This window comes from Tursiops truncatus, chromosome 7 (assembly GCF_011762595.2).
Source record: "Tursiops truncatus isolate mTurTru1 chromosome 7, mTurTru1.mat.Y, whole genome shotgun sequence".
Taxonomy (NCBI): domain Eukaryota; kingdom Metazoa; phylum Chordata; class Mammalia; order Artiodactyla; family Delphinidae; genus Tursiops; species Tursiops truncatus.
In genome coordinates this window covers 65,258,297-65,280,812 of record NC_047040.1, presented here as the reverse complement: position 1 = coordinate 65,280,812, position 22,516 = coordinate 65,258,297, and the positions used below count along the sequence as shown (strand labels likewise).

Sequence of the window (22,516 nt, the reverse complement as noted above, 5' to 3'; positions counted from 1 at the left end):
AGAGTAAATCATCAAATAAATAATACAAGAAAATTTCTCAGAATTGAAGGACCCAAGTCTCCCAAGTGAATGGGCCCAGAAAGGGCCAAGCAGTTTAAGTGGAAATAGGTCCTCGACAAAGAAAATCACCATGAAATGTTAGAATTTTTAGATAAAGATAAGATTTTAAAGCTCCCAGACTGAAGAAAATTGAGTTACATACCTTTTGCCCAAATCTTGGGTGTAATATCATTCTCCAATAAAATCAACCAGGATTCCTTTGAGAGATGGTTGATTGTAGGTCTGGGGCAGGAAAAATATAAGATGAGTCTGGAGCATCTTGCAGTGCCAGAAAGTAAGAAAGCTCAAAAAAACTTCACAGTAATGGGGGCATGTCAAAACAAAGGGACATGAGAGCAAACTGAAAGCTAATAATGACCGAAGCTGGAACAATTTGAGCAACAAAATAAGTAAAGTAGTGCTGGATTATAACCCAAAGTATAAAATATCCATGAGTCCATACTCATGATGATTCAATAAATTAATAAATGTGGGAGAAGAGACAAATCTCCCATGCAGAAGAATTTTAAATAATTTATATAGATTCTCCATACTGAAGGAGAGGGAGCATTATTCCTTACCCCTTAAGTATGGGTTACACATAGATTCTTCCTTTCAAAGTGTACAGTATGGAAAAGGGGAAAAAGAGTAACTTTACAGTGTAGAAACCTGACAATCCTACCTCAGCCAGGTGATCAAGGTCAACATCAACCGTCATAAATCATGCTGATAGTAGGCACTCTTGAAATGACTTGATGGAAATAGCACTTTGTGATCTTCCTCCCAAATCTCATACCTGCAGACTAAGAGGAAAACATCAGACAAATTCCAATAGAGGAACAACCTACAATTTACCTGACCAGTACTCCTCAAAACTGTTTAGGACATCAAAACAAGGAAAAGTCTAAGAAACTGTCACATCCAAAAGAAGCCTAAGGATATGACAACTAAACGTAAATATGGTAAGTTGGATGAGATCCTGGAACAGAAAAAAAGGACATTAAGTTAAAAACTAAAGACATTTGAATTAACTATGGACTTTAGTTAATAATTATATCAACATTGGTTCATTAATGGAAACAAATGTGCCATACTAATGTAAGATGTAAATACTAGGGGCAACTGTGTGTGTGCGTGTGTATGTTTGTGGGGCTGGGGGAAGGTACATAGGACTCTCTGTATTATCTTTTCAAAAAATTGTTTATAAATCCCCAAGTGCTGTATAAGAAATAAAGTATTATTATAATGAGAAACAGGATATTCCCATATTCTCAAAGAATCTAGTCACAAAATAGGCATTAATTACAAAAGAAAAACTAGCAACTTTACAGTGGAGTATCCTGACAGAGGCCAACATAATGAAATGATCAAAATTAACATCACCAATAATAAGACATGCAATATTTTGCCCCCAAATTCATAAATTCAATTTAGTCAGGAGAACACACAAAACTCAGAGGGGTAATCTACAAGATAACTGGTCCATACTCATCAAAGGTGTCAAAGTCACTAAAGGCAAAGAAAGACCAAGGGATTGTCATAGAATATAGAGACCAAGGAGGCTTGACAAGTATGTATAATGTGAAATTCTGGATTGTATCCTGAGTCAGAAATGTGACATTGGTGGAAAAACTAGTGAAATTCTAATAAAATCTGTAGATTAAAACCACAACACAACAAAGAATTGGGCTATAAATTATATAGGATTTATCAGTTGCTGCATTGGAATCCAGAAGGCAATGGGTGGTAAGTTTCAAATGTCTAGAGAAGAATGAACTCCAATCTAGTATTTTAGACACAGCTAAGCCATCAGTAAATATAAGAAACTATATAAATAATTTTCAGACATGGGAGTTCTCAGAACTTTATTTTCCATGTACTTTTCCATCTATGTATTCTTACTTAAGAAATTATTGGAAAATGTGATTTTTCCAAGGAGAGAACAATACAAAAATGTTCCTGGGATCTAATAAACAGGGTTTCAAAATAGAACAAAGTGCCAGAATGAGAGATACACTGGAGGCCCCAAGAGGACCAGTTCAGACTGGAGGTGGAGGTACATGTGGTAGTTTACAGAAATTTTGAAGAGTACGAGAACATTTAGTCAACAGTTAAAAAAATAAGAAAATTTAAAAGTTACTTAAATACTAACCCAAGAAAAAACAAAATCACATATATATAAGGAAATACGATCATGGTACTCTCCTTGACTTAGCAGAATCTTATTATCAAAGCAACCAATGTGGGTCTAATCAATGTCATATAGCAACATTGACAGGATGTTTGCATGGGCAGGGCGTGAAAGAGAGGGAAAATGCTAATTTCCCATAGTAGAAATGTGATACATAATATCTAAAATTGATGAATCAAAAAAAAAGCAGTATCCACATATTATTTGTAAATTTGGAAGAAGATTATAGATGAAACAGCTAAAACGATTTAAAGGGTTGCCTGCCTAAAGTCAAGAAAATGAGAGAGTTTTGATACATGCCTTTTAGGAATATTTAACTTTTTAATCCATGTTTATGTTTTACTTTAATAAAACACAAAATTAATTGAAAATAAAGTTAATACATAATTTCCCAGGAAGTCATCATACCAATATGAAGATATAAATAATGTCCCACCTCTCCCCCGACTGCTGCTTTATCCCTTTACCCCATCTGAAGAAAAGACAGACTTGGAGCGAGAGATTTCACAAAACAACTATTCAAGAGATGACTCTGCAAAGAGATGGCTGGCATCCCTATCTTTTCACATCACCTGAAATGAGAGAAATTTCCACATAGTCACCCAATATTCAATTGGCTCTTCTCTTAAGTGAATACTGCATTTATAGCGATAGCCTGAGAAATTCACCTACACATCCTTCCAAACTCCATTCTCACATTCAAGGAAGTCTACCTGCAGGCTCCATCTTGTAAACCCCTGTAAACAAAGAAAAACAAAGTGTGTTGTTCACCACCAGGTTCTACAAGGATTAAGTTGTTAGCCACTGCAGTCTCTGACCAACAACACACCCTGAGAGGAATTCAGGGTGAAAACCAGGATGAGGCACTCTGTGCTTTGGATAAACAGGTCCCACAGGTAGTTAGATGTATATCTCAGGAAGAATTTTAATGAACCCAGATTCTTGCATCTTCCCATACATCAAAAAGCCCTAAAATCATTAACTTGAGATATCTGTTCTTTGTGATTAGCAGTAATCTTTTACCAAAATGTGTGCTTCACTGCATGTATTCCCTAACCAAAAATCATATGTAAACTGGCTTCTTCTCTACCTCTTGGTAGCAATTTCCTCAGAGCTACTGAGTAGTTGTCTCCTGGGCTATTGTCCTCCCTAAGATCCCTGAATAAAACTTAAACTCACAACTCTTAAGTTGTGTGTTTTACTTTGAGTCAACATCCCCTCTGCTGGCAACTCTCTTCCAGAAGTAACTGCATCCCTTCCAGAAACAGAATGTAATTGTCCTTCAGGACCCCGACCTCCCCATGCCCCCAGTATTACAGGTGATGGAGGAAGCAAATCTTGAATGAACCAAGAGTACAGGAGGGTTCATATCTTGCCAACACCATCTCTTCTAATGCATAACAAACATCAGCTAAGGTAAATACCTAATCATCTAAATCCAACATTCTGAAATGTTCATGAATGGTAAATAAATTAACTTTTTTTTCCTTCAACCATGTTATAGAAAACTGAAAGAGTTAACTATTGTTTCATTCTTCTTTCTGAGTCAGATTCTTCTCCAGTGTTTGTCAAGCCATTTTGCCTCTTGCTTTATTTTCCCTTCAATGGTTTATCCCTCATTTTAAAAATCCTTAGGAAACCCTCTGCTGCCTTCTACCAGATCAAGTTAATTACCCCAGCTATGGGGTTCTAATTTAGTGATTAATTATGCCACTACTTGTTTAATTTATATCTTCTTCTCAGAATGTAACACCCAAGGGGTCAGTGAATGTATTGTTCTTACCCCAGTGTCTCAGTATGAGCTCTGGAGATTCAAGAACTGTCCTATATGTTATCTGTAAAACAAAATAATAATGTACCAATGTCTAAAGTCACTGGGGTGATTAAATGATACAATGTATATAAAGCTCATTGACTTACAGTTACTACTTAATAAATGTTATGTTTTATTGTTATTAGATTTTTTATCACAGATTATTAAGGAACAATCAGAACAATAACAACAAGAACGCAATTTCCAGACACCTACTTTAGAATAGAATAAATATAGAGAGGTTAAAGGAAATACTATCACATTGTAAGTAGACAGGCTTCCTAGGAACTGTGGCTACTTAATGTAAAGTATAATGAGGATTTTGGACATGCTAGAGAAAGGCAGAAAATAAATTATGCAAGATGAGTAGGAAAGAAAGGTAAGATTCCCAAGTGTACTAAATGTATAAATTATTAAAGTCATACTGCATGTGGTCTTTCTTTGCATAGTTCTGGCCTTGGTACAAGTAAACATATGTAAGAAATTAAAACATAGTACTGAGTGTAATCAGCTTATATTAAGTGCTTAATTAGTATTTGTTGATAAATTAGTTTACAATCAGTGTTTTTAGACATTTGCCATGAAATGTAATACATTGTTTAACAGAAACATTTCTCTATGTAGAGGCAAAAATATTTGGAGAACCCCTAGGTGAAACCAAGAAGAAATTTAAAGCTCTGTAAACAGTTTTGCAGGACTTCTCAATATGATTATTCAAGACTGTCTCTGCATATACAGCCTTTCTTCCCTAAGATGACCAAATTGAGACTTTTTACTCTTCCTTAAGATCTACTTTTCCCCTCTCTTCCTGATTCCTTTTGTTACCTCCTTCCTCAAGGACTTTGCTCAGTTTTCTGCTTTTTCTTTATCCTCAAATTCTCTCATTAGACTAAACTGTAGATACGCTACACACTCCATTTACAGAAAAAAGTACATATGCATAAACCTAGAAAGTTTTGCACTTAGTTTCATAAGATTTGTGAACCAGTCTGAAGGTCATTTGTTAATCTTAAAGTAGACAGTGCAGGGAAACAAACTCCTGGTCTTCCATAGGCTACCGTTCTTTCTTTCTTTTCTCTATCACCTTAAAAGAACAGCTTCTACGTGATGTCTCACTTCCTCCCCATTCGTTTTTTCATTCTACTCTGGAATTTCCCACTGACATACTCTTGTCAGAGTCACTATTAGAGTTTCTTATATGAATAAAGTACTGTGCAGAGGACACACAGGCTGTGGTGGCTGTCCCCATAAGTTGCTCTATTAGTTTACCTTTCTTTCAGTGTATATTTTCACAAGCATTTTGCAAAGTTTACACTACAAAAATGAAAATTGTACGTTTCAATGCCGATTAACTGAAATTATGTATTATCATGTCTTATAATTCAGTAATTTCATTTTGTTACAGTTGTCTTCCCTCTCTGGAAAATCATGTTACGTTAGGATTCTGGGAAGTTAGCAGGTACTGTATAAAACTGTGAAAAATGATTTGCTAAATGTCAGAATTAATGGACCCTTTTCAGTTTCCATCTGCCTAACACCTCTGCTGTGTTATTTCCTTCTGGAAGCTATAGTTTTCTTTGTGTTTGCTCACTCCACACTTTTCTAATTCAATTTCTCTGGCCCATCATCTCAAGAGACCTGGTTTTATTCCAGCTCTTTCTGTAATCCAGGGCTCTCCAAAAGAATTCTCTGCAGTGATAGAAATGTTCCATATCTGCCTAATACAGTAGTCATCAGCTATACGGAGCTATTGAGCATTTGAAATACGGCTAGTGAAATTGAGGAATGGCTTTACAAATTTTTATTCTCTTAAAATTGATTTAAACTCAAAAAATGATGCGTGGCTAGTGGCTACCACACCGGGCAGTACAGTGCTAGAAAATAGTGTGACCTTGGAGAAGACATTTTTCTTCTCAGTTGCTTCATTTGAATAAAAGGGGGTCAGAACAGCTGGTTTCAATGATTCTTTCTACTTCCAGGTCTAAATTTTGATTGTGCTCCTCCACATGAAAAAGATCATGATTTCCTGAAAACATAAACCCCAAAGATTTTCCTTTTTATGATTTGAAGCAGAAGCAGTTTGAATACTGGAGAAGAAAGTTAGCCCTTAGTTATTGGCATTTATTCAGAGAGCATTTGCACAAAGAAAGTAGAATGTCACTTAAGGAATTATAGTTTAGTTGCTAAGAGAGTAGATCATGAAAGTTCTCATGAAGAAAAAGAATTGTAACTGTGTGTGGTGATGGATGTTAACTAGATTTATTGTGGTAAACATTTCACAATATATACATATATTGAATCATTGTTGTACACCTGGAACTAACATAATGTTATATGTCAATGATATCTCAATTTAAAAAAAGAAATTATGGATTGCTGCTATAAGAGGAATTCATATTGGTTTAAATTGAATTAGGAGTCATTGACTTAAATGAGGTAACATAGAACTGATGATGGATTTAATAATTATTCCAATTTAAATGCCTATGAACTGTGTACATTATTTCTTAAGGAATTTCCTCAACATATTTTTCAAGGGTCTGCACACAGTGGGCATTGAATAAAAGTGACTGATTGAAAAACAATTTTAAATTAAGTTTTTCCTTTAGATACATTATATTTTAAATAAGAAAATACCCTGTTGCCCCCTGGTGGTCAAATTAAGCCTTATACGCTACACAGTCTACCTCCTACCCAACTTTCCTATTGTTTTATTCAAGCTTTTTTTTTTTTTATCAGAGGTTGGGTGTTGGTTCAGATCTATTTTCATTTCAGCTGTGATTTTTGTGAGATTAATAATTATACCTGGCATGTCTGATCTGATTCAATTGCTATATATGAAATAATGCCTGCCCCAAATCTAAATTTCAAAGTCTGTGTCTGCTCTCTCTTCTCCTTGCTCCCCCTGCTCCTTTCCTCCTCCCTTCCTCTCATTAATAATACATCCATGCACATTTGCAAGGCTGCACATTCATTTAGCTTGCCTTTGCCCCTCCTGTTCAAATTAACTGTAAGGAACAGAAAAATTATTATTAGACATTCAGAGCTAACAATGATCTCTAGTTCAAATCTCTCATTGTAGAAGTTAAGATGTATTTCACAAGGGACATTTAAGATAACAGTGTAAATAATGATGCTAAATGTCCTGCCCACCACTCAGGACTTTTCCTTCTGTTTCCTTCTTAGTTTCCTTCTCAATTGCCTTAAAGTCAAGCAGACAGGGATGGCATTATTAATTTTATACACAAATATTGGTAAATTTTGTGCCAGATTTTGTGCTAAGCGCAAGGCAGACCCTTCTTTCCCTTATGAAAATTATAGCCTAATAGAGACTACAGATAAATAGTTAGGATTTACAGTACAATGTGATACAACTGCATTAAAAGAACAAATACAAGGTACTATGGAGGATCAAGAAAAATTGTTCCGAATCTAGATGGCAAGGATCAAAAACACTTCCCATCAGAAGTGGTGGCTAAGCTTTGACCAATGTTGCAATTCCAATAACCCCATAGTAGTCACTTTGTCAATTTCTATAAGAAATTTGGCCATGAGGTATAAGAGCAAGGAGCTTATCTTTCTACAGGCTAAGTTTGTTCAGAAATAGGGATTGATTTATAAAGAGAAAACAAAAACAAACTCAGAACCCATTCTCTTCCTGATTAAATACCTGAGTCTCCCGTAACCCAGGCAAAGGGAAAGGTAAGGAAAGAAGAGAGAGAAACAAGTAAACTGGCAGGAAGGCCATTAGAAGATTTTACACTCAGTTCAGTAAAACATAATAGCACCAAAGTGCTTCAGAAGAGAACCACATTTGAAATTCTAGGTAGACCGTAGGGAGTTTATATGAAATCAGTGCTCAAACTTTATTTTAATAAGATAATTTGTTTCAAGGACTCAGAATGCAAGGAAATTTTTGCTACATTTTGGGGGAGGGTAGCTGCTAAAAGGTGACCATTTACATTGGGATCTAGGAAAAAAGAACAACATTTTGAGGGCCAGAATTAGTTGAAAGTTCCAGATCTTGTTTTAGAAAAATATTTGTTTTAGGAAATTATTTGTATTTTAATGATCATTGAGAATTTGTCTTTTGAGACATCCACAATTACGGATTTTAGAATTTACACAAATACCATAATTGTGACTAAAAGAACTTTCTGTGTATAATCTATTGCAATTGCTTTTTGGCTTCCACCCTTGTAGTCATTAAGAATAAATGTCAGTATTTGTAATGGCACAAAAATTAGTTTTGCTGCAATGGTAATGATTTTCAAGAGTCTAAGAACAGGGAAGGAAAACAAAATGCATTTACAGTGTGAAGATAAGTAAGAAATATATTACTGCTTAGGCATTTCTTGGAGTTTTGGGGACCTTGAGACTAAGAATATTGTGATTATCTGAGAACTCACAATTGCATCTAAAACACCATGGTTTCATTTTACTTTAAATCAGTTAAAATCATTTAGAGTTGAACATTTTATGGAGAACATTATATACAATACATTCTTCAGCTCAGACTGAAACTTATGGTAGGTATTCATTTTATGGAGGGTCGATTATTTATTGAAGTCAGAGGCATAATGGAGTTTGTGAATAATGTAGTATATCGTACTCTCCAATAATTTGTTTGCTTGAAAATAGCCCAGATTCTCTTTTTAGTAGGGCTCTTCATTCCTCACCCAGTTTCCTTCCACCTAAGTTATTCTTCACTTGTTTTGAAACTTCAAAGAATCCTGAATTGCTTACTGAGTCCCAGTTATTTGGGGACAACTCAGTCTATGTTCCACTGACATTTAACAGAGCTGAACAATGATGTTTCTATTTAAGTAATTCTATGCTTTCCCATGTGTACAGTCTAGAGATGCTTTCTAGACTGTAATAAATAGGCCCTTGACTCCAGAAAAATGCAGAATACTAATTTTTTTTTTTCAGTTAAAAACACTCCCAATTCTGCAGGTTTGAAATCCATTTAAAATGGTCATTCAGGGTATTATTAAAGTGGAAACAAATTTATTAAAAGGTAACACACAAGGAGCAAAGGCACTGACAGTATGGAGCTATACTTTGACAATTGTCGTTAAAGCCAGCATCATTCAGCACACATTATATGCTGAGCTAAAGGCTCATAAAGGAAGTAAGATTATCATCTCAACATACATAATGAGTCCAGGTAGACTTAATCCAGCGTCCATGTTCTTAACCCCTAGGGGATAACCTCTTAACCTCTATATTCTAAGCCAATTTATAGTCCCCAAACTTTGGTTTACATGAAAAAAAAAATAGCTTAAAGAAATTATTGCAAATTTAATAGATATGGAGTGAGGTCTAGGGATCAACATTTTAACTGCAGCCCAGATGACAAGTGTAGGCATACTAAAGTAGTGGGATATACTAGTTTGGCAGGGATCATGAATATAAAAATGGAGTTATTTTGTACATGTGAGCATCAGGTATTTGGTTTGTAAAGTATAGTTGCTTTAGAGTGACTGTGGTCCCTCAGACCTCAGCTCCTGTGGTGTTGCAATCACCAATAAAAAGCAGGCACATAGGCTTTTACTTCAGATTCTGTTTTCTATGTAAACCTACTGAAGACAATGTAGCTGGCTGGGCAGTGTTTATAACATAATTTCAGTCCTAATGCAAGTTTCAAAAGGTTTATGAGTTTGTTCAGCTCCAGTTGGAGGGAACGTAGGAAGCCATACAGAAATATACTTCACTAGAACAGGCTGAGTTAGGGAACTCAGAAATTGCTCCAACAGGGAGAGTTGTATGCCCGAAACTGTTTACTCAAGGCTGCCTGAGTATTCCTAAAGGAGATTTGGAATTGTGGTTGGTAGGCACAGTTACAGACTTTAAGATTAAGAAGACTTCTGAAAGGCAAGGGAAAGGAAATATGATAATATAAAAAAAGGAAATTGGAAAAATCAAGAAGCAAAAGAGGCAAATCATCCAGAATTCAGCTGAGAAGGAGCCCCGGCTTGGAAAAGGGAGTCTAGAATAAAATGCTTTACTAATGTCCCACCAGCTTTCCATTCTTGAAGATATATCAGTATGATCATGGTATATTAATCTTTTTACTTATTATTGGATTTGATACGCTAATATTTTGTTTAGGGTTTTTGCTTCTATGATCATGAGAGACATTAGTATACAACTTGTCCTTCTTATAATATCCTTGTCAGATATTGGATCCATGGTTATGCTGACCTTATACCAGCAATCACTTTTCTATTTTCTGAAAGAGTTTATGTATACGTCTAGAAAAGTTCACATGAGAAACCATGGCTTTAAAGCCTTATTTAAATTTTTAAATAAGTATAGAATTATTCACATTTTCCATTTCTTCCCAAGACAAATTTGGAAAATTACATTTTTAAGAAATTTGTCTACTTCATCTAAATGTTTAACTTACTGGAACAGAGTTGTCCATTATACTCACTCTTATCTTTGTATACTAGAATATGTAATGATGTTCCATTTTTAAAATTCTTGATTTGGTAATTTCATTTTTTCTTGATCAGTTTTGTTATTTAAAAAGATTTTTTTTCTTAGTCTTTTTAAAGAACTAAATTTAGTTCTGTTGAGTCCTCTATTGTTAATTCGTTTTCTATTTCATTGTTTGTGCATCTTATCTTTATTTTCTTCTCTTGTATTTTGGTTTGATTTGCTGTTATTTCCTAGCTTCTTTAGATGGATTCTCCAATTCTTTTTTTTTTTTTTGCCATAGCACAGGCCTCTCACTGCTGTGGCCTCTCCCGCTGCGGAGCACAGGCTCCGGACGCGCAGGCTCAGCAGCCATGGCTCACGGGCCCAGCCGCTCCGTGGCATGTGGGATCCTCCCGGACTGGGGCACGAACCCGTGTCCCCTGCATCAGCAGGCGGACTCTCAACCATTGTGCCACCAGGGAAGCCCTCTCCAATTCTTAATGTTTAGCCTTTCTTCTTTCCACAATATGCATTTAAGTCTATAAATTTCACATAGCACCACTTTAGCTGCATTCTATAAATTTCTGTTTGTTTTCTTTTCATTTTCATTTAGCTCAAAATATTGCCTGATTTTCTTCACAATTTGTCCAATGGGCTATTTAGAAGTGTGTTATTTAATCACTAAAGTTAGAGATCTCTTTTTGTTGTTGCGTTGTTGTTATTTCTTATTTTCTACTTGCTTAATTTCATTGTGGTCAGATAAATATTCTGTATGATATTTAAACCTTGGGCTTTATGATTCAAGACATGGTCTATTTTGTTAAATGCTTCATGTGCGCTTGGGGGAAAAGTGTATTCTGTTGTTAATAGGTAGAATGTTCTATATGTCAGTCATTTTTGTTAACAGTGTTGTTCAAATATGTTATATGCTTCCTGATTTTTGTGGCTTTCTTATATGAGCTAGTGAAAGAGGTATGGCAAAATATCCTATTATGATTGTGGATTTGTGTATTTTTTATATGATGTTGTCAATGTTTGCTCTCTATATTTTAAAGCTATATTTTGGGTATACAAAGATATAATATTGTGATATCTCCTCAGTATGTTCAACCTTTTATCATTATGAAATATCATCTTGATTTCTAGTGATGCTTTTTGCTTTAAAGTATTCTTGTATTACCTTAGTAAAACTACACATTCTTTCTTTTGGTTGATATTGCATGGCATAATCTTTTATATCATTTTACTTTCAACCTTTCTTACATTTAAAGTATGTTTATTATAATCAGAAAATAGTTAGATCTATTTTGATCCAGAATGAACATCTTCATCTTTTAATGGTATCACTGGTATATTTGGAACTAGATCTATCAGCTTACTTTTTTCCATTTTTCCCTTTTGCTCATTTCCTTTTTCTTCTTTCTTGACTTGTTATGAATTAATCAAATGCATTTTTAATATTTCTATTTTCCCTTTTATTAACTATAGATTGTGTTATTATTTTGGGAGGAGGAAGGATGAATTTCCCAGAGATTACACAATGGATCCTTGATTTACTGAGTCTCTACCTTAAATTAATACTTTATCAAGGTAGTACAAATGGATACATATTATGGTATATTCCAATCACTGCTGTATACAGCAATTTGGATGAAATCTCAAAATCATAATATTCAGCTAAAGATGATATATACAAAAGAGTACATGCTTTAGGATTCTATTGCTATAAAACACTGCAATCTGCCAAAATAATTTATGGTGATAAAAGTCAGGATAATGGTTTCTTTGGGGGAAAGTGGCAGAGATGGGGCACAGAGGGAACTTCTTGGGTGCTGGTATTTTCTATATTTTTATCTATGTGTTGATTGTATGGTCGTACTATAACCATGTTATGAAAATTCACTGAGGTATACACTTACATATGTACTCTTCTATAGATATATTAATATATGTGCAATATTAATATATATATTAACCTTTAATAAATATAAAATAAAAAATCTAGTTTTAAAAACACTCATTGGAGAAATTGGAATCCTTTTGCACTGTCGGTGAGATTGTAAAGTGGTTCAACTGCTATGGAAAACAGTATGGTGGTTTCTCAAAAAATTAAAAATAGAACTGCCATATGATCCAGCAATCCCATTTCTTGGTATGTATCCAAAAGAATCGAAAGCAGGATCTTAAAAAGATATTTGCACTCCTGTGTTCACTGCAGCGCTATTCACAATAGCCAAGAAGTGGAAGCAACCCAAATGTTCATCAACAGATAAAAGGATAAACCAAATGTTGTACATATATACTATGGAATACTATTCAGCCTTAAAAAGGAAGGAAATCCTTAAGCATGCTACAACATGGATGAATCCTAAGGACATTATGCTAAGTGAAATAAGCCAGTCACAAAAAGACAGATACTGTATGATTCCATTTACATGAGTACCTAAAGTAATTAAATTCATAAAAACAGAAAGTAGAATGGTGGTTGCCAGGGGCTGAGGGAAGGGGGAAATGGAGAGTTGTTGTTTAATGAGTTATAGAGCTTGAGTTTTGCAAGATGAAAATGTTCCAGAGATCTGTTTGTGCAACAATGTGAATATACTTAACACTACTGACCTATACACTTAAAAATTAAGATAGTAAATTTTATGTTTTTTACCACAATTAAATTTTTTTTAATTTAAAATTTAAAAAAAATTAAAAATTTTGTGGTTTTTTACCACAATTAAAATTTTTTTTTTTAAAAGTTAGCCTTGGGGCTAACTTGTATAAGTTGTCCAGACAGGGTGAATCACTCCTTTGTGCTCATAACACATTACTCATATGTTTTTGAACACTCACATAGCTACCAAATGGAAATGTGCAAGTGTACTCAGCAGATTAATAATAAAATCATTCATTTTTCAAGGAGGGTTCTGGGAAATGTAAGGGCATGGGTCTTTAAGTGGTCATAGTAATCCATTTTGTAATCAACCTTGATTTCAGAAACAAATATTGTAAGTAATGTTTTCTTCAGCTCTGCCTTAGGCTTGCTCTGGTGATCTTAGAGGGGATTGGCAAAATAGCCCATGAGGGGCTTGGGATGTCTTTCTTCAAGAAGTTAAGGTTCACCTGCATGACATCTAGTTCCTCAAATCTGCCTGCTTCTTTTTTCTAAGTCCTAGAATCCTGCCACAATTATCTTCCTTCTTCTCTTTGCTCTTCACTGACTTTACCAAGTAATCAAGACGTGTGCTAGGTGTGTGATTAAGACAGACCTCTTCTTGAAGAAAGATTCCTTCATATCTTGTTCAACTTGTAGCGATCTTCCAAATACTGGCTCCTTGACTTGTCACTCAGAGTAGAACTTCTTCTCTTTAAACCCACAGGCAGATTATTTCTACCCTTCTTGTTAAAAGAGTTGTTATAAATTCTGCATATGAATCCAAGTTACTGCACTACCTCTAGTGTAATGAGGTCATCCTCTGCTGAACTATTGTCTACTAGTGCCTGACCCTTCACACAATTGACAGCATTTTTGTGTTTCTTCAATGGTTTCCATCTCTCATCTGTAACAAGAGAATATTGTTCTTTTAAACAAAGTCATATTCTCCTCTTCTTTGCACAGAACTTCTTCAGTTTCTGGTAGAAAACAACCCTTACTATTTTCAAATTTTATAGCAGTAGCCAAAGTCTTCAGCCTCAGCCAGAAAGGCAGTGCAAGGGATTTAAATTCATTCAGGCATGTATAATAATGACCATCACCTTCCAGCCAAGAAGAGTCCTACTGTTTAGAAATTGGGTTTTCATGCAGGTTGGGTTGAAAATATTGTTTAGTTTGCAATCTTACAGAGAAGTTTCCCTGGATTTCTCTGTGAAATGAAAACAAACAAACCAAAAAAAAAAGAAAAAAACCATTGTGAAGAATATTTTATATCTTCTGATTGGATAAACAACTTTTTCCTCCAAATCACAACTCTACTCTGGTCAACTTGCATGCCTTTCAACAGTAAATTTCAATATCATATGTTCGTAGTTAACCAGTACTCTTGACTCATCTCTAGGGTGATGATTTTAATTCTAGATAAACTCTGCTTTCATTTTGAGGAGAGAGTTTTCAATGAGTCAAAAATAAATCTTACATAGTTTCTAGTCCCCTCCAGTCTTCCCAGGAAACAGCTGCTGTCTGTCCAACTAGTTACTCAAGCCAGAAATTAGGAGTCATCCGTGGCACTTTCTTATTGATCCTCCACCCACTCCTTCATTATTAGTGAAACCTATTGATACACTTTTAAACAGCTTTTAAATCCATATACTCTCCACAATTATGACATCACCATGCTGTTCCTAGCCACTATCAGCTCTCACCAGTACTAATGCAATAGCCACCTACTGGCCCATTCATATATCCTCTTCTATTCCAAGCAGTCTCTGAAGAAAAACCCTCTCACGATGTAAAAGTGATTATATCAACCCATTTCTCCTAAAGACAAGATCAAAATCATTATTAAGATCCTCAGGACCCCACATGGTCTGACATCTTTCTACCCATTCAGTCTCCTTTCACTCCAAGCACCACCTCACTGAATGTACCTCAGCCGCACTTCTTCCTTTAGTTCCTAGAAAAGGCTATACTACTTCACTTACTCATCCTTCAGATTCCAGGGAAAGCTTCGTTGACAATCCTGAGTATATTAAGCTGCTCTACTTTTACAATTGTAGCAATTACAACATTAATAATTTAACATCTGCATGTCTGATTATTCAATGTTTGTCATCCTGCTTCTACAAAAACTAAATGCAGACAGAAACCTAGTTTGTTTTTTCTCTTCATGACTATCATGACCATCTAGCACAGGATATGACACATAGTGTTGGCTCATTAATAATTTGTTGAATGGAAATGAATGAAAAAATGATCTGGCAACCTTAAATAAAAGCAATTTTAGTCTCTACTATATTCTCTTAAAAATTCTCAAATCTCAGTATCTTACTAAGGCATGTTCTTAAAAATCATTTCCCCATTTTTTTTCACTTTCAATATTTCTTATACCTCCTAGTCATCTCTGTTTCTTTTCTCTTTCCTGTTTTCTCTCCCAAGAGAAATCCTGTGTTTTAGCCAAAGCAAATCCCACTAGCCTCTCTTCTTCTCCAGCTTTTCCTTTTACTCACTATTAGGATAAGTATGGGGATCTCTGGTTAGTAGGAAATCCTTAAAGAAATAAGTGAGGGCTGGGAAATATTAATGGTTAACATCTACTAAGGGCTTCTTAATGTGTCAGGTGCTGATTTCAGTACTTTACATGGATTGGCTCAAACTTCAAAAACCCCACTATGTAAAGGCTAAAACAATTCTCATTTTATTGAGAAAAGATATGAGGCACAAAGGAGTTAGTAATCTATCAAGATCAGAGGGATGATAAATGGTTGAGCCCTGTCTGAACTTAGAAAATCTGAGTCCACTGTCTATCAGTAAGCAGTAGGCTACTGTCTCCCTCAAGTAACAAAATAATTCTCAGTGGTGGTGAGCTTGGAAAAGGCTGTAAAAACTCACACATTTATATTGTTTTGTGCTTGTCACACACACACACACCCATCCAGTGTCTAGCATAACTCTAGAAAATGGCCAATAAAATATCAGTAGAATGAACTAATGAATGAAAGAATGATTAACCAATGAATCAGTCTGTCAAGTGGTATGACTTAAGGTGTTGAAGCAACAAAATGATGTACAAGCAGCTTGTGTTAAGAAGAATAATCTGTAGGATAGATTGTAGGAAACAGCCTTGAAGAAACACCAGTAACTAGACACTTATAATAATTTACATAGGAAATGGTAGGACTTGGACTAGAATATAATCATGAAGCTGGTCAGATAGATACTTTTTATAAAATTTCTTGAATGTGAAGGTTTTTTTCTATTTTTTTCTCTGACTTCCATTTACATATCTGCAGAAGGACAGATAAGGCAGATAATGGGGAAATAATCTATAAATTGTTTAAATACATTACGGTCCAAATTTTAAAAATTACTCTCCAAAAAAAGACCAGCTTCTGCCTTAACAGAACTTATTTCCTATTTAATATCCCATAGGGATTATATTAACCTCTTTCATTGTATTATAGTTTTAGTGATAAGGAAGGAACTTAAACTGTTTCCAAAGAGGTCTTTTTCTTTTTTCATCTGTATTACTTTCTTTCTCTTCCCTAGACCACATTAAATTTAGACTCAGGTTTGTAAATGCTACTGAAGCAGACAGAACACTATCTTCCTCCTCTCCTGCCAAAGATGTCCATATCCCAGTCCTCAGAATATCAATGTTAACTTGCCTGGCAAAAGAGACTTTAAAAATGTGATTAAGTTAAGGATCCTCTGACTAGGGAGACTATCCTGGATTACCTGAGTGGGTCCAATGTAATCACAAGGGTCCTTATAAGAGGGCGGCAGGGATATCAGAGTCAGAGATAGTTTTGAAGATGGAATGAGGGGCCATGAGCCAAAGAGTGCAGGAGGGCTCTAGAAGCTGGAAAAGGCAAGGAAACAGATTCCTCTCTATAGCCTCCAGAAAACATGTAGCCCCTATGACACCTGGATTTTAAGGTTTCTGACCTTCCATACTATAAGGTAATGAGTTTGTGTTGTTTTAAGCCACTATGTTTGTGATAATTTGCTACAACAGCAATAGGAATGTAATACCCCTACAGTATACCCATAACTTATTATTTTTTTTATTTCAAGGTTGGCAAAGGAGCAAAAGGACTGTACTGATTCACCTCAAAGAGTCAATTATTTTGCTATTGCTGAGGACAGAGACAATTAAATTAATTCTTGGAAATTTATAAAGTTAACGTCATTCAGTTTTGTTTTGTTTTCAGAGATGCTTTAAGTGGCTTCAATATAGTACCTTAGTTTTTCAAAACTGGATTACCCCTGGAGGAGTAAAAGATTGATAGTGAGAGAAGGGAGAGAGGCAATGTAGATGTAAAAACATGTTATGTGCTTAATCTATAAAGTACCAATTTTTTTATTCCATTGTTTAAGATTATCAGAGGAAAAAAAAAATAGCTCCTGAGAACTAATGATATAAATCCAAGCATATATCATTTATATATATAAACTTTATTACATAAAAGGCATTCTGGAATTATATTGTTTGAAACAAACTTTTCTAGAAGCAATGTTTACATTTTCCTCTGTGTTAATTACTCCCTTCATCCATATCCTAAACTATAACTTACATTTCAAGTAGTATATTTTCCACTATAGTACAGTCTTTCATTAATTTACCCATAATCCAAAACTCAATTTCTTCATTGTTTCCAATTAATATGTTTATCTTTTCCCATTTGTTGTATATCTATGCTATCTATCTGCTGGTCAGAAGCTTTCTGAGGCTGATTGGATTTATATTTAAATAACAGTGGAAAGAATTCATATCTTGGTATAATCTTATACTCAAACACAACAGACTGGGGAAAAAAAACCTATATTCTTTCTATATTATTACTGATGCTATGTAGATAAACCAGGAATAATTCCAAAGTATCTTCTGACTGTGCTTCTTAAATGATGTGTGATTAACGAGTTTTAGTCCTCAAAGTAATTTAAGAAAAAACTTTCTACCTGCCAGACATCCCTCTCTCCTCAGTTACACTTACTCAGGGAGAATTCTCACAACCCAAACAAAGTTTTGCTTTCCCAGTAGGTGCAGAGTGCAAACTGACAGGCTGTGATCTCACTAAATGATGCCAAGAGAATCTGTTATTTCTGTTTGATTGCATGAAAGCATAGTTCTGATGAGTGTCCTGAGTCATAGGCTTAGGTAATATCTCTAGAATCTAGAATCTAAAAGAAGAAGCCATTTAAAATGTCATAGACAAATGAGTTTTTTCCTCAGCTCAGTAACTTATTGGCCTTGCCACCATTTTTTCAGTTAAAGACTTTATCTTTGGGCCTGAATTAAATTCTTCTTACATTAAGGATGAACATTAAAACTCCATGAAAACAGAGGCTGCTGACTATCCTTCCTCTTACATACTTATTCTTGCATCAATCATCACTTCACAGTTGAACTTCATCATGTCAAACAGTTCATCTATGTAATGATGACCACTGACCCTTGTAATTCATTCCACAGTCTTTTGCAATTTCATATTGTCTCATTAGGTTCAGTTCTAGCCCATTTCATGATCAGGCTGTAATTTGTTCGTTTTCCATTAACTTCATTATAGGCAATTATTTAAGAAACTTTCTTAAAGAGTTGTCAAATGGAGAGAAAATCAGAAGATTTTAGAGTTACTCTGCCTTTGGGTACACTCTAGGTAGATGACAACATTCCAGAAACAATCCGGACTTGTTCTTAAGTAGCCTCAGACATGTATTGTAATCTCTATGTTTCCTATTGTCAAGAGGTTTGAGGGAGCCTAATTAATCACTCTTCCCATCTTTGGGAACTTAACCAATTTAAGTCAGACAAAAAGCAAGTAAGTATTAAAATAGGCTCAGAATTTTTACCAGTAAAGCTGGAGTGAAGAGTATAGCAGGGTCTTTCTACCGTTATTTTGATCCTAGGACTTGAGACCCTCAGGTCACTGACCTGTCTGTCTCATTGCAGGTGGATGAGCTGGGCCTAAAAGAAGCCCTGCTTCTTCTGCATACTCCATGGAATTTACAAGAGCAAGCATTAGCTTTTCCTAGACACAGTTCTCTCCCAAAAGACAAGAGATAATTGGGTTCATGCTGCCTAAATCATAATGCCTGGGTCCTAACCTCATGATTATGTGATTCAGGGAAGGGCAGACTCAATCAGAATGCTCACTTCTTCTACCATGGGGAGAGCTCAATACTGGAATAAGGTGGGAAAGGAGGATGTGATGAAGTGTCCCTTCCTGAGAAATGGAGTGAAAGTTCCTTCACAGAAAAATGAACATGGAGAAATAGCTCCCTGCACCCAGGAAAAATACCCTGACTTGTCAGGTATATGACACCCTGACTTCCAAGTATTTCTGTGGAGCTGTTTAGAACTTGGACTCAGCAGAGATGACTTTAAATCCCAAACTACTACCTTTCAACTAGAACATTAGATAAATATATTAAGTGTCTAGACCCCTATTTCTTCCTCTGCCATAGGGCAATGATATCAGTACCTACTTCACAGGTTGATGTGGCTATTAAGTGAGAAATTACACGTAAAACACTATATAAAGTGCCTGACCTATAGAAAGGCCCCACCAGAATGATAAATATAACAGTAATTATAATTATTATTATCACTATTATTATTCTCAACTGAATATCTTCTTCTTTGTGAATTGAACTTGCTTATATATTCACATGCATATAAATGGTTCCTGTTCACTTACTGAAATCAGTAACTCTAACCCGGAGTCAGCAAACACAGCCCATAGGCCAAATTCATCCCCAAATCCCTCTTTTTTTTCTTATAAACAAATTTGTATTGGAAAACAGCCACATTTTTTTCATGTATATATTGATTATGGCTGCTTTTGAGCAACAATGGCAGGTTGAGTGGTTGAGACAGATGCCAGACACCACCAGCTCACAAAGCCAAAGATATTTACTTTGGGGCCCTATACAAAAAATGTTTGGCAATCACTCCTAACCTCTATGCAGGAATATGTGAAACATCAAAATGGGCCCAACTTGGGTGGTATGGCACCCAAGTTGGCACACTTATGGCACACTTATGGCAATTCAGAATTAGAGCATCGATACATTTTGATAAAGGTAATGATTAAAAATGTGAAAATGCCTCTGATTTGGGTTTATGAGGCAGTCAGACTTTGAAAACTTTGCTGCGATGACTTTGAAATAATACTGTGTTTGGCCACTCCAACCAGACACAAATAGGCATGTTTTTGTTTTATATTATTTTTTCTTAATAAAATGTTTTTAAGCAAATTAGTCCTTTTCACCTTTACTAATTCTCTTCCTTATTTGAGATTGTCATTCTTTTTCTAATAGCTTAAGGTAAATACCAACTCATTTTTCATCTTTTTTTAATAATAAAAAAGTATAGTGAGGGTACAATTTTTCCTCAATCTTGCTTTTTCTATAACCCCTAGGTTCAGTTATAAAGTATTCTCCTTTTCATTGATTTTTAGTTTATAATTTTATTTTTCTGTTTCCTTTGATTCAAGAGATGGGTGTGCTGCTTAACTCCCCAATAACTATGATATTAAAATTCTTTCTAGTTTTATTATATTATGAGAATATGATATATAAACATTTTACTTTTTGGATTTAAGATATTCATTTTAGCTAAGTGCATGATTTTTTTTTAATTTCCAAAAGATTATTCTCAATTTGGTGAATTTAAGACCCCTCACATATATAGCCATAGCTATGTAATCAGATATACCAATTGCACTATTTATAGCCTGTATGGCTTTACCTGTTTTTTGTGTACTATCTCAATCCAACTCCAATATGGGTGTATTGAAATCTTCCACTTGCACTAAAAGAAAGAAAAAAAAACCACACAATATGACCTCATTCGTGTATAGGTAAAATTACCCTTAGATGTGTGTGAACTTTCTTATTCCCAGGTGTTACTGCCATCCTGACTGCCGTCACCATCCATTCTTATTTCTATCAAATCAGGATTTCTATCATCTCAAACCTTCCTATTTTTTAAAGTTGATATATCAGTGAGTACTTCTATAGACTGGCCCTGTAAATATTTGGTAAATTCCTTAGATCTAAGAATAGCTTCTTTAGCATGGTTGTTTTTCGGGATAGTAATGAAGAAACACCAAGAAACATCCCTTTGACTGTACCTGCTTTGAGTCAATGCCCAGCCTCATGCTAGCTGCCTAGTCTTTGAGTCTTGCCCATGACATATAAGATTTTATTTCCAAGATGTGATTCCATGTTTAGGACAGTAGGTGGGACTAAAACCTCAATGCTTCTCATAAGGAACACTGATCTGGGTTTTCTCCCAGATAAACTCTAATTTAGATTGTTTCTTACTGAGCCACTTTCTTGATCCTCATATACAGACCGCAATCCAGAGTATTTGGTTTTTGTACACAGTCTTTAATATTTCTTTAAAAAAATTAGAAAAGAAAGAAATGCAAGGCATTTAAATGTGTTGACTACATTATAGCATCTGTTGTATATAAACCAAAAGATTAAAAAAAAAAAAAGACTGTATGCCTACAGAGAAAACAATGTTAAAGGAAAGACAAATTTCATTGTCACAGAAAGCACTAGCCCAAAAGCCGGTTTCTCAATGTTTCTCAGAAGATAGAATGTAAACCAGAACAACTGCTTTGTTCAGATTGGTTGTAAAACCAAGCAAAATAAATCTGACACTTCAAAATGTATCACACAAAATCAAACATGGAAGAAACAAAACCTTTAAAATTCAATTTAAGTATCTAGATATATGGAAAGTCCAAGTGTTTTGACAAATACAACAGGTTTTATGTTGGTGAAATGAAGTTGGTTATTTTTTCTAAGCTGCTTCTTTAAGGTAGACTAATCCAATTGTTCTCTGAGGGAAGAAGTTAGGAGTTACAATTGCAATAGCTGTAAAAAATACTCTATTGGACCCTAATATTGTAATCTAGTAACTCATATCTTTTGAAGTTTTGGTAGGTTTAGATGTCTAGCTCAAAATAACTTTTAAAAGATGGTCAGTGGGCTATGCTCTGACCAATAAAAATATTAGTGAGCAAAATTAGGAAGTGACATGCTCCACATACAATTAACTTAAGTGTCTAAGACTTATGGACAAAGCCCTCATTCACTTAGAACATCCATTCCAGAAATATGGAGGGTGTATCCAGTGAACTGAGATTAAAGTTTTAGACATATTACTGCTCACTTACCTCTGTATACGGCAACCAGGAGAACTGTGTATTCATATCAGAAATCTTAGAATTATCTTTGTACAATATTAAATTTTACACATTTATCTGCAATCCACTTATTCTTCCCATTATGGCTCCTTCCAGGAAACTTGACACTCTCCTTTGGTGGTCTCAGGAATCTTTTCAACATAATTATTTCTTTAAAAAAAAAGATTGCTTTGAGCATAAAA

At 34.9% G+C, this 22,516-nt stretch overlaps 1 long non-coding RNA gene across 1 annotated transcript; it reads right to left on the bottom strand.

Annotated features, from left to right (window-relative positions):
- Positions 1–821: 821 nt before the first annotated feature.
- LOC141279083 (uncharacterized) lies at positions 822–22,402 on the bottom strand. Its single transcript, XR_012332837.1, has 3 exons — positions 22,305–22,402; positions 20,864–20,926; positions 822–842 (listed from the first exon to the last, which is right to left on the bottom strand). It is a non-coding gene; the product is annotated as an uncharacterized lncRNA (long non-coding RNA).
- Between the last annotated feature and the right edge of the window lie 114 nt (positions 22,403–22,516).